This window comes from Rhincodon typus, chromosome 7, assembly GCF_021869965.1.
Source record: "Rhincodon typus isolate 14 chromosome 7, sRhiTyp1.1, whole genome shotgun sequence".
Taxonomy (NCBI): domain Eukaryota; kingdom Metazoa; phylum Chordata; class Chondrichthyes; order Orectolobiformes; family Rhincodontidae; genus Rhincodon; species Rhincodon typus.
The window spans coordinates 62,827,426-62,840,657 of NC_063338.1; positions in this window are offsets into that span (position 1 = coordinate 62,827,426).

The window sequence follows — 13,232 nt, forward strand, 5'->3', positions numbered from 1 at the left end:
CTGTGTTCATCCAGCTCTATACCTTGTTATCTCAAGTAATTAGAGAGCTTGTCAGCAGCCTTGAGACGCTGTTGGTCCAATCCATGAACTGTGGTCTGTTCTTGTGCATATAGTATCCTTGCAGCAGCCTTTCAATGCTAGACAATGGTGCATCCTGCCTTGTGGCTCTGTGCTTCCTTAGTGTCCTGTAAGTGTATTAGAGAGGCACCATGAGGATTGTGAATAGTTGGCAAGTCTCAAACATCAATGTCCATGGACAAGAGGTTTGTGTGGCTGGATCGTGCCCTGAGAAGCCGTTTTGCACTGAGCAACATGGTGGCTGTTCAAAGCCAACAGTGAGCTATAATTGCTATACACTTCCAGGTAACTCCAACGAATTTGTCAGACATGATTTTCCATTCACAAATCCATACTGTGTCCATACAGATCATTTTTAATCAGGATTTTTTTTTTGTAGAATGCCTACAGAGTGGAAGCAGGACATTTGGCCCAACAAGTCCACATCGACTCTCTGAAGAACATTCCATCTAGACTCTCCCCAACCCTGTAACCCTGTATTTCTCATGGCTAATCCACCTCACCTATGCATCCCGAGACATTAAGGGCAATTTAGCATGGCCAATCCACCTAACCTGTGCATCTTTGGACTGTGGGAAGAAACCGGAGCACCTAGTGGAAACACACACAGACACAGGGCGAATGTGCAAACTCCACACAGATAGCCGTCTGAGGCTGAAATTGAACATGGATCCCTGGTGCTGTGAGACAGTAGTGTTAACCACTGAGCCAATGTATCCTTTTCTAGATTCTAGCATTTTCCCACAACTGCTGTAAATCTTAAGGGTTTGTTGTTCCCTATTTATTTCATTTCTCTTTTCACTGGAGTGATGTGTGCAATCTGCAAAAATCATTCCAGAATCTATGGAATTTTGGAAAATGTTTGCCAATGAATTGACTATCTCAATAGCCACCTCCTTCAACACTCTGGGATTAGGAGCTGGAGACTTATTAGCTTTCAGACCTATTAATTTTTCCAGTGTAGCCTTGTTGCTGATACTAATTTCCTTCAACTCTTCATTCTCCCGGGGCACTTGAATTTCTAGTTCTGTGAAATTTCTCCTATCTTCCTCAGTGAAAATAGACACAAAAACATCAAAAGAAAATACCAAAATACTGCAGATGCTGAAAATCAGAAACAGAAACAGAAATTGCTGGAAAAGCTTAGTGGGTCTGACAGCATTTGTGGAGAGAAAGACAGAGCTAATCTTTTGGGTCCAGTAACCCGTCTGCAGAATAGAAAAGTATCACTTAGCTTTGAAATAATGATCAAATCACTTAGGACTGAGATGAGGAGAATTATTGTTTATTCAAAGGGATGTGAATCTTTGGAATTCTGTACCATAAAAAGCTGTGAAAGCTCAGCTAGTCAGTATGTTTAAAGTGGAGATTGACAGATTTCTTAATATCCAAAGATGCAAAGTGATATGAGAGGAGAGTAGGAAATATGAATTGAAGTGGATGAAAATTAACCATGACCATGTTGCAGGCTCATTGGGTTAAATGATCCATGCCTGCTCTTCTGTTCCAAGGACATAAATGTGCCAGATGATTTTTACACCAACGTAGATCAGAATTGTGCATAGGGACTCTGTGGAATCCCTATCGTAGCTCACTCTGAAGGAATTGCCCTGAAAATTGACTTTTCTGCTCAGCAAATCCTCTAACTAGCATCATCCAAAAGTCTCCATTTAACAGACACTTTGATCGATTTAAAGTACACAGTACCCAACTGGATCCCTACCACCACGCCAGCTTGTAGCTACTTCCCACCCCAGCTACCACATCACCCAGCTGTTATACAACTTACTTGGCAGTTTACCCAGCTAGCATCCCTCTTAGCTGACACTCTAGACCCTACCTATCTGGCATTCTACCACATGGCACCCTTCCCCCTCCCAAATGTCAAAATTGCTGTTAGGACATTTAGAATTTAGAAGACGGCTGCTGACTGTCATGACAAAGAGGCGTGGTTTGCCTTCCTTTTGCAGTGTGGAACTATAGTTTTATATTTCTGAGGGGCTCTTAAGCAGCATTTCATCTCAGAAATGTGCAGCTTCCTTCTTCATGAAAAAATAAGGGCTGTGGATTAACAATCTGTGTGAGATTTCCATGGACTGCAAGATCTCCCCAAATATGATGGCAACAAGGCTATAGATAGGTTGTCAGTGGGCAAAAGCATGGAAAATGGACTACAATGTGAGAAAATTTAAAATAATCCATTTTGGCAGGGAGAATAAAAAGAAATATGTTACCTAAAGGGTGAGATGCTGCAGAGATCTGAGATGCAGAGAGATCTGGTTGTCCTGGGTTGTCCTGTCACATAAATCTCAAAGGGTGTTTTGATTGAAATGTAAAAAAATCCTCAGGGGTCTTGACTGAGCACATGTAGAAAGGTCACTTCCTCTAGAACTGGTGTCACTGTTTAAATAATAAAGTGCTGTTCATTTAAGACAGGGACGAGGAGAATTTTTTTTTCTCACAGAGGGTTGGAAGTCTCTGCAACTGTCTTCCTCAAAAGAGGTTGGAAGCAGAGTCTTTGAATTGTTAAGGCAAAGGTAGATAGTTTCTTGATAAGTGGGTGAATGTTTATTGGGTGTAGGTGGAAATTCAAAGGAATCAGAGCAGCCATGATCTTATTAAACAGTGAAGCACACTTAAGGGCCAAGTGGTCTGCCTTGGTTCTAATTTTTATATATGTATATGAAATAGTCTACACCTTGTCCTAAAATTATGGGTTTATATTAACCAAAAGCCAGGGGAAAAAATATCTTACTTGGACATCAATACTTCCCAACCACGCACCACATTTTTTTCAAATAAGGTGGAAACATTACACTTATCACATTATATTCCTTGTGCCTTGAACCTTGAAGGCAGCATTTCAGGCCAAAACTATTTACAATATATATTAATGACTTGGATGAGGAAAATGCATGTAGAATATCCAAGTTTGTGGATGCCACAAAAATAGGTGGGAAGGCAAATAGTGAGAACGGCACAAGGAGTCTGCAGTGGGTTATAGAGAGGTTAAGCAAGCGGGCAAAAATCTCAGTACATGGAATATATTGTAGGGAAATATGAGGTGAAAAATGCACTTAGGCAGGAAGAATAAAGGAGCTGACAATTACTTAAATGCAGAAAGATGGCAGAATGTGGGGATCTGGGAGTCTTTGTGAACGAATCTCAAAAAGCTAGTATCTAAGTTCAGTGGATAATACAGAAGGCAAATGGAATGTTGGCCTTTATTTCAAAGGTAATGGAGCATAAAAGGAGAGAATTTTCAGCTAAAACTATACAGGGCTCTAGTTAGACCACAGCTGGTATACTGTGATCACTTTTGGGCCCCATATCTAAGGAAATATGGAAAAATGGCATTGGAAGCAGTCCAGCGAGAGTTTAGTAGGCTGACACCAAGTATGGCGACTCTGCCTTATGAGCAGAGATTGCATTAGATTAGGTTATAGAAGAATGAAAGATGACCTTATTGAAACATACAAGATTCTTATGGGGCTTGACAAGATTGATGCGGAAAGGTTGCTTCTCCTTGTACTGAGTCCATGACCAGAAGGCATAATCTCAGGGTAAAGGTTAGTACATTTCAGACAGGGAAAACAAGGAAATTCTCCTATGAGAAGGTTGTGAATCTACAGAATTCTTCACTGCAGAGGGCTGTTGAGGCTATGTCTTTAAGCAAATTCAAAGTTAGGAGGGACAGATTAATAAGGGAATCAAGAGTTTTGAGGAAAAGGCAGGAAAGTGTACATGAGGATTATCAGATTACCCATGATCTCATGGAATAGGGGCTGAATGGCTGATTATGATGATACAGTGACTTTAAGATGCATATTTTGTCCTTTTTTAATGAAGAAGGGTTGAGACAGAGGTGATGAGCAGTCTGCTCAAAACAAATAGAATAAATGGTTTGTGAGGCCTTGGGATTTCTTTTCAAAATTGGAACAATAGAAGCAGCCTGAATGGGTGGGTTCAAACTCGCACAGAACCAGGAGTTTTAGTTTTAGTTTTCAGCAGTTGTTGGGGTTCTCTTCTTGTTGCTAGAATTGCATATGAGACAATCTATGTTACTGAATTTGTCTTGCCTTTGTTTATGGGATGTTTCCATATTGGAACAGTTGATTAGCAGATATATATATGTAGTATTTTTAAGCATTTCGACAGTTACAGTTAAGTTAATTCTTTTCTTACGTTTTTATTTTGTCTGCATTTTAACTGCATTGTAAGAATAAAGTGTGTTTTACTTAAAGTTGGTAGTTTGACCAATTAAATTGCATCTGGAATGCAATGCCTTGTACTTACCTTTTAAAACAAGAAAAAGTTAGGGTCTAGACTATCTTCACAACATATTTTGAGGGGGTTTGGTCTGATCCATAACACTATGACTTATGGTCTTATTTCTCTGCTCTTACTTCTCATATGTTGAGAGTGTGGACTTGAAGATGGTGCTTCAACGTATGTTCCATATCTCTTCTGTGTGAAATTGTGCTTGACCATTTATGGAACTTACGGCTTTCATTGGAATTGACAGTATAATTGATCTTGATACAGTATTTCGGCTTTAAGTCAAAAGCTTCAAGGATTGCATCCTTACCTTAGTGCACACCAAGGAGTGATTTGTATCACAGTAAGAAGTGTAGAAGTGTGACAGATAAAGCAGATGAACTTAGAGCTTGGATTAGTGCTTGGAACTATAATGTTGTTGCTATTGCAGAGGCTTGGTTAAGGGAGGGACAGGACTAATGTTCCAGGATACAGATGTTTCAGTTGGGATAGAGGGATATATAAAAGGGTTGGGGAGTTACACTACTTGTTAAGGAGAATATCACAGCTCTACTGCGGGAGAACACCTCGAATGGCTCATACAGCAAGGCAATATGGATAGAGCTCAGGAACAGGAAGGGTGCAATCACAATGTTTAAGGTTTACAATAGGCCTCCCAACAGCCAGCAGGAGATAGAAGAACAGATTTGTAGGCAGATTTTGGCAAGATGTAAAAGTAACAGGGTTGTTGTCGTGGGTGATTTTAACTTCCCATTTATTGACTGGGACTCACTTAGTGCTTAGGGCTCGGATGGGGCAGAGTTTGTAAGGAGCATCCAGGAGGGCTTCTTGAAACAGTATTTAGATAGCCCAACTAGAAAAGGGGCCGTACTGGACATAGTATTGGAGAGTGAGACTGGCCAGGTGGTCGACGTCTCAGTAGGGGAGTAGCTCGGGAAGAGTGATCATAATTCAGTAAGCTTCAAGGTACTGATGGATAAAGATAGGTGTAGTTGTCAGGTGAAGGTGCTAAATTGGGGGAAGGCTAATTACAACAATATTAGGCAGGAACTGGAGAATGTAGATTGGAGGCAGATGTTTAAGGGCAAATCAACATATGGTATACGGGAAGCTTTCAAGTATAAGTTGCTGGGAACTCAGGACTGGCACATTTCTTTAAGGATGAAGGATAAGTATGACAAGTTTCAGGAACCTTGGATAACAAGAAATATTGTGAGTCTAATCAAAAAGAGAAAGGAAGCTTTAATCAAGGCTGGGAGGCTGGGAACACATGAAGCAAAGGTGGAATACAAGGAAAATAAAAAGAAATTTAAGCAAGGAGTCAGGAGGGCTAAAAGGCATCATGAAAAGTCAGTGGCCAACAGGATTAAAGAAAGTCCCAAAGCTTTTTATACCTATGTAAAGAACAAGAGGGTAGCCAGGCAGAGGGCTGGCCCACTCAAGGACTGGGAAAGGAATTTATGTGTGGAGCCAGAGGAAATGGGTGAGGTACTAAATGAATACTTTGCATCAGTATTCACTATAGAGTAGGACTTGGTGGATGATGAGTCTGGGGAAGGGTGTGTAGATAGTTTGGGACATGTTGAGATCAGAAGGGAGGAGGTATTGGGAGTCTTGAAAAACATCGAGGTAGACAAGTCCCCAGGGCCTGATAGGATATACCCCAGAATACTGAGAGGCAAGGGAGGAAATTGTTGGGGTCTTGAAGGAAATCTTTGTATCCTCACTGGGTACAGGGGAGGCACCAGAGGATTGGAGAATAGTCAATGTTGTTCCTTTGTTTAAGAAGGGTGGCAAGAATAATCCAGCTAATTATAGGCCGGTGAGCCTTATGATAATGGTAGGGAAATTATTGGAGAGGATTCTTCGAGACTGGATTTACTCCCACCTGGAAATCAGTGGGCATATTAGTGAGAGGCAACATGGTTTTGTGAAGGGGAGGTTATGTCTCATTAACTTGGTTGAGTTTTTTGAATAAGTGATGAAAATGATTGATGAGGGTAGGGCAGTGGATGTTGTCTACATGGACTTCAGTAAGGCCTTTGACAAGGCCCCTCATGGCAGGCTGATACAGAAGGTAAAGTTGCACGGGGTCAGAGATGAGCTTGCAAGATGGATAAAAAACTGGCTCAGTCATAGAAGACAGAAGGTAGAAGTGGAAGGGTGCGTTTCTGAATGGAGGGCTTTGACTTGTGACGTTCCTCAGGGATTAGTGTTGGGACCTTTGCTGTTTGTATAATATATAAATGATTTGGAGGAGAATGTAACTGGTCTGATTAGTAAGTTTGCTGATGACACAAAGGTTGGTAGAATTGCAGATAGCGATGGGGACCGTCAAAGGATACAGCTGGATATAGATCGGTTGGTCACTTGGGCAGATAGATGGAAGATGGAGTTTAATCTGGAAAAATGTGAGGTAATGCATTTTGGAAGGTCTAATCCAGATGGAAAATATACAGTAAATGGCAGAACCCTTAAGAGTACTGATAGGCAGAGGGATCTGGGTATACAGGTACACAGGTGGCAATGCAGTTGGAAAAGGTAGTCAACAAGGCATATGGATTCCTTGCCTTCATGGGCTGGGACATTGAGTTTAAAAATTGGCAGGTAATGTTGTAGCATTATAGAACCTCAGTTAGGCTGCATTTGGAATATTGTGTTCAATTCTCATAGCCACACTGCCAGAAGGACGTGGTGGCTTTGGAGATGGACAGAAAAGATTTACCAGGATGTTGCCTGGTATGGAGGGTATTAGCTATGAGGAGAAGTTGGAGAAACTTGGATTGTTCTCACTGGAGTGACAGAGGTTGAGGGGTGACCTGATGGAGGTCTACAAGATTATGAAGGGCATGGACAGACTGGACAGTCAGAAGGTTTTTCCCAGGGTGGAAGAGTCAGTTACCAGGGGCCATGGGTTTAAGGTGCGAGGGGCAAGGTTTAAAGGTGATGTACGAGGCAAGTTTTTACACAGAAGGTGGTGGGTGCCTGGAACTCACTGCTGGGGCGGGTAGTGGAAGCAGATACTGTAGTGACTTTTAAAGGGCGTCTTGACAAATATAGGAATAGGATGGGAATAGAGGGATATGGTCCCTGGAAGGGTAGGGGGATTTAGTTGTGACAGGCAGCATGTCGGTGCAGGCTTGGAGGGCTGAAGGGTCTGTTCCTGTACTGTAATTTTCTTTGTTCTTTCTTTGTTCTTTGTAAGTGCTTTGGTAGCTGTATTGAGAATGTTGTTCAGAGAATTATATTTTCCCTGATAAATGAACATGTGATTTGGAAGACAAATTAAATGTTGGCATTTATTATATGGGGAATTGAATAAAAGAATAGAAAAGTTTTACTGAAACTGTATAAGACATTTGTGAGACCACATCAACAGTACTGTGTTCAATTTTGGCTTGCTTGTTTGAAAATGCATACAATTGCATTAGCAGCAGTTCAGAGAAGGCTCATTTGATTATTTCAACTGATGAATGGTTTGTCTTCTGATGAAAGATTGAATAGGTTAATTCTTTACTCATTAGAGATTAGAAGAATGAGAGGTAATATTGCTAAAACACATAAGATCCTGCAGATACAGACTGGATGGCTATCAAGAGGTTGTTTATTTTTGTAGAAGAGATGAAAACTAGGGAACATTGATTAAGTATAAAGGTATCACTTTTAAGTTGGAGATGAGGAGAAGGTTTTTTTTTATTCTCTTAGAGAGTTATTAATCTGTGGAGTTCTTGTCTCTGGAAAGCAGCAAAGCCTTAGTCATTGGATTTACTCCGAGATCGATACACTTTTGATAATAAAGTGATGTCAAGACCACAACCAGATCAATCATGATCTTATTGAGTGGTGGAGAAAACTCAAAAGGATGAATGGCTTACAGCTGCTCCTAAGTGGTAGGTTCCAATGTCTGATGTTGATCTGATTCAAATAGTGTTAATTAGCTTGGATCTTAGATGTTCCCAGGACACCCTGTGCCTTGGCTTGTTTTGAGAAAAGGTGTTAGTTACACAAAGTTCATGGCAGCAACATAGTTCAAAGTAGCTTCTGCCTGTTCTCAATTACCTTTCCAAGACCATGAGTTCAAGGCAAGAGACTCTAAGCATAGAGAACTATGACAATACTTGCTTTGAATTCCCCAGTGGATAAAGATGTTCTGACTTAGTAACAGAGAAACTCCTCAAAGAGCTGTTTTTTTCAACACTGTGTTGTGGATTGCTGCATTAGAGCATACATACCCATGAGGTAACTAGACCTATTTGAGTTGAGAGACAGATGGAGACAGCATGTTTTTAACTATTTGTGAAGGGTTCTATCATTAGGAGTATTGAGTTCCTATACCTTGTTTCTATATTTCTTCTGCTGTTCTTTCAATGATCCACTCTCAGTTGCTTTCTTGTGGGGATCCTGTGTTGATGTTCAGCCAATTAGGTTCTCTGGTGATCACATTTGTTTTGCATGTATAATTGATCAGCTGCAAGTCATCTGTCATGGCCCTGATGTTCCAACTTGCCAGTCAGAGATTTGGCACTTGCCAAAAGGTTGAGGTGATGCATCTAATGCATGTACAAAAAGATTTAGCATGTTTTTCATACTTCTTAATTTGTTACTCATTTTCAGCCTATACCACTGGCTAGTAGCGAAATGAGAAAGAGAGCCAAATACATAGAACTCTTGTTGTCAATACACAATGTCTTAACAGAAACTGAGTTCATTACAAACTCAGGCTAAAGCTTCAGAGGAACTAAAGATGTTACACAACCAGACATGCAGTTTCTGGCGCTCATGAACAACGCAACTACAGATGAATAGCTGTACTGACTTATGAAGACACTGGGAGAAGTAAAGGCTAAAGGCATAAATCTTAACAAAAAAAGAGTGGAGCTCTAAGGTGGACTGATGTTTGTAAGTGTCACCTTTCTGGCAACTCTTACAACCAGGCCATGCCAACATAGTGATTTATCTTCCTTTGGGCTTAATCAGAGAGGTTGTAAGGGGTCCATGACACTTAGGCAACCCAGTGGCATAAATCTTACCTAGGCTTGTACTTTTAATCTTTACTATCCTGCGCCCATTGCACCACCAACAAGTTTATTACCCTTCCCTATCACTTTTGAGATGTTAGAGCAAAGAGATAGACCTGACCCACTATTCAGAAACTATGCAATGCTGAATCTCCACCAGGCTTTGGATTGGTGAGAAGTATTCTTCATCAGCGGTAGTAACAGGGGATCCTCCTGCCTGACCGAGGTGACCTGGATGGAGAAGACAGTGAAAGTGAGCAAACATGGGCCCAGTTCAGATCATGATTACTATGCAGGAAAAGGTAATCTTCTCAGCTAAGTGCTGCAGTGGCATGGAATTGTTTTTCAATTCCATTGTAGTAGTTGACTCTAGTTGATGCTAGCGTAGTAGTTGTAGTAGTAGTTGACGCTAGTAGTAGTTGACGCTACTTCAGTAAACGTTTTTAAAGATAAGGTAGATTTTTTTTGAACAATAAAGGAATTAAGGGATACGGTGAGAACACAGGTAAGTGGATCTGAGTCCACGAAAAGATCAGCCATGATCTTATTGAATGGCGGAGCAGGCTCGAAGGGTCGGACAGCCTACTCCTGCTCCTAGTTCTTATGTTCTTATGTTCATGCAGGCATAGGCTAGGTATTTGTATGAGGTACAGCTAGGTTAGGGATGGTGAATATTTGATTAACCACAGGACACTTTAGCTAAAGTGTGGGCCAGTTTGACCTGAGTAAATAATTGGATATAAACTAACACATTGATCTGCCGGTTATGTATGATCGAAATACATGCAGACAAGTAAATCAGTTGACACACGTCAAATTAGTATGTCTTCAGTTTCACTGCAGAATGTTTATAAAACTTTGGTACAGTAGTTACAAAATATTTGCTGTTGTCAGTCCTTCAGTGCAAATGCACACAAGTTAAAGGAAGTCAACATTCCAGTTGAAGAAATCATACTGCAAAGAAAAAGTATGTTTGTAATCGACAATATTTTGAATTTGACCAAGTTTTAACTCACAGCATTCCAATATTTTTTATTCATTAATGGGATATGTACATCACTGGCTGGACCAGCATTTATTACCCAGTTCTAGTTGCCTCTGAGAAGATTCTAGTGAACTGCCTTCTAGAACTGCTGCAATCCATGCATACCATTAGGGAGGGAGTTTCAGAATTTTGACTCAGTGGCACTGGAATGATGACAATATTTGGGCCTGAGGTAGTCCCTTGAGGAACTGAAGCTTCACATAGAAAATGGATTCCATTAAACAAAACACAGACACAATGAAGAGACTTCTTGTATATACCAGTCAATAAATGGCAGAGGCCATTAGACCCCACAATGTTATGTATCTATCCAAGATCTAAATGATTTATCTAGGAAATTGAATTCCTGTTGTCAGTCTGTAGAACTGAAGAATACTTGCAAGCTAATAAACTGTGGGTTCCAAGAACTTGAACTGCACCCACATCCATTGAGAATATTCGTCACAAAAGTTCATTATTGAATTTTAATGAAAATATTTCATTACAACAAAGCTCATTCACCAATCTGATTATGCTGAGCAGCCAGAATCTTCCCTATTGAAACACCTTCTTATGTTCATGAATTATTCACAAGGCCTGGATGTGGGAATGTTGCAATTATTAAAAGGCACAATCAAAAGTGGGAAAGGTTGTACCAACCCTCACCAAAACTCTGTTTTTTACACTATAAGATACATTTGTTTAGGGATGAGGCAGTGACTTGGAAAGTTAATCGCAGTCAAAAAATCATCATCCATGCATATGGGAATATATGAGTTTGAGTGATCAACAGATTGATTGCATTTTGGAAGTTACAATAACAGCGTTTGATTTAACTTGAAAGGAATAGGGTACTGAAACATGTAAGTTATCAGAGGTTACTATTGTTTGTAAGTTATTCATAGCACAATAAATTAGTAAGAAATACTGAGTTGTACTGTATTTTGAAGCTTGCTTATTTTCTCTGGTTGTCAGAGTCAGGTCAAACTTTAGAATTAAGAACATCAGTCAGAAGGTCTGGGTTCAGTTATGTACAAAACCCAACTCCATTGGTGTTGCACCATAACCAGTAACATGGGCTTCTTCTAACAGTGGAAGGGACTATAATGTCTCACTGGTCAGTCACTTCCCACCTCAAGTTGCTGAGCCACCACAGTCCATCTTCTTCACCCTTGCCAATTTGTACAGCGATGGTCTCACAATCAGCAACATGCTATTAACCAGAAAATTTACTTTTAATGCTGCTCATTAAGGAATAGATATTGGCCAAGAGTTCCCTAGTGTAGGATATTTTACATTCATATGAAAGGGTAGTTATTAAAACAGTTCATCTGAAAAGATAATGGACATGGATTGGAATAAAGTGAAAAAAAATCTTCCTGCTGGAGAAAAGAAAAGGTAATCAAAAATCAGCTGTCATTATTGTACAAGCTATACAAATACTTCACAAAGCAAAATATAATAATCACCATGCTACATGGGTGGTTAGTACAGAAAGAGAATGGATGTTGAAAACAGGGTGGAACTTAATCAGTGGAATGCCATTCCTGATGGCAGACTTGGAAATGGGGGCAACTTCCACTGCCATGATAGGAACTGGTGTTCTTATGAATCAGATGAAAAATTAAATGTTCTGACAGTTCAGCAGATCTGGGTAGGTTATGTAACAACAATATAGACAACAAGGAAGCTCTGCATAATGGCTCCAACTTCCTTGATCACTTCTTCTTGTCAGAAGTCTGAGCCATTTTATCTGTGCACACATTCAATCCACTCAATGTTCTCTTCCCCCATCAGTCATCCACAATGAATCTTTACTGTCATAAAATCATAGAATCCCTACAGCGCTGAAACTGGCCATCCAGCCCATCGAATTCACACTGACCCTCCGAAGAGCAACCCATCTTGACACAATGTCCCTACCCTATCCCTGTAACCCTGCATTTCTTATGGCTAATCTAATTAGTCTGCACATTCCTGTAAATTATGAGTAAGTTAACATGGCCATCCACCCAAGCCTGATCATCTTTGGACTGTAGGAGCAACCTGAGGAAAGCCATGCAGACATGGGAGAATGCACAAGCTCCACGCAGACAGTTGCCTGAGGCTGGAATCAAACCTGGGTTCCTGGCACTGTGGGGCAGCAGTGTCAGCCACTGAGCCACTGTGCTACTTTTTCCTATGCCCAACACTCCCACCCCACCCCCAACAAGTTCAAAACCCTTCCCTGTCACTTTGGGGATGATAGAACAAAGATATACATCAGACCCACTATTCAGGAAAAAAAGAATGCTGATTCTCCTCCAGGAATTGGATTGATGGGAGGTATTCCTCATGTGCAATAGTGACGGGGGATTCTCCTGCCTGACCGAGGTGACCTGGATGGAGAAGACAGTGAACTTGAGCAACCATGGCTCCAGTTTAGATCATGATTGCTACACAGGAAAAGGTGACCTTCTCAGCTAAGTGCTACGGTGGCATGGAATTGTTTTCTATGTGGGCACAGGCTAGTTATTTGTGTGAGTTACAGCTAGGTTAGAGATGGGTGAATATGTGATTAACCACAGGACACTTTAGCTAAAGTGTGTGCTAATTTGACCTGGGTAAATAATTGGATGATAACTAACATGTTGATGTGCCAGTTATGTATGATGGAGATACATGCAGACAAGTGAGTCTGTTGTCAAGCTACAATGTCTTTACTTTACTTTTTCAACCAAGCAGATTTATAAACAGATGGACAAATGAAGATAGGTGGACTGGTTCCAATCTAAAAGTCTTCACCCCTTTGATGAGGGAGAACCTCTACAGATTGCAGGAGAAAAGGGCAGTGA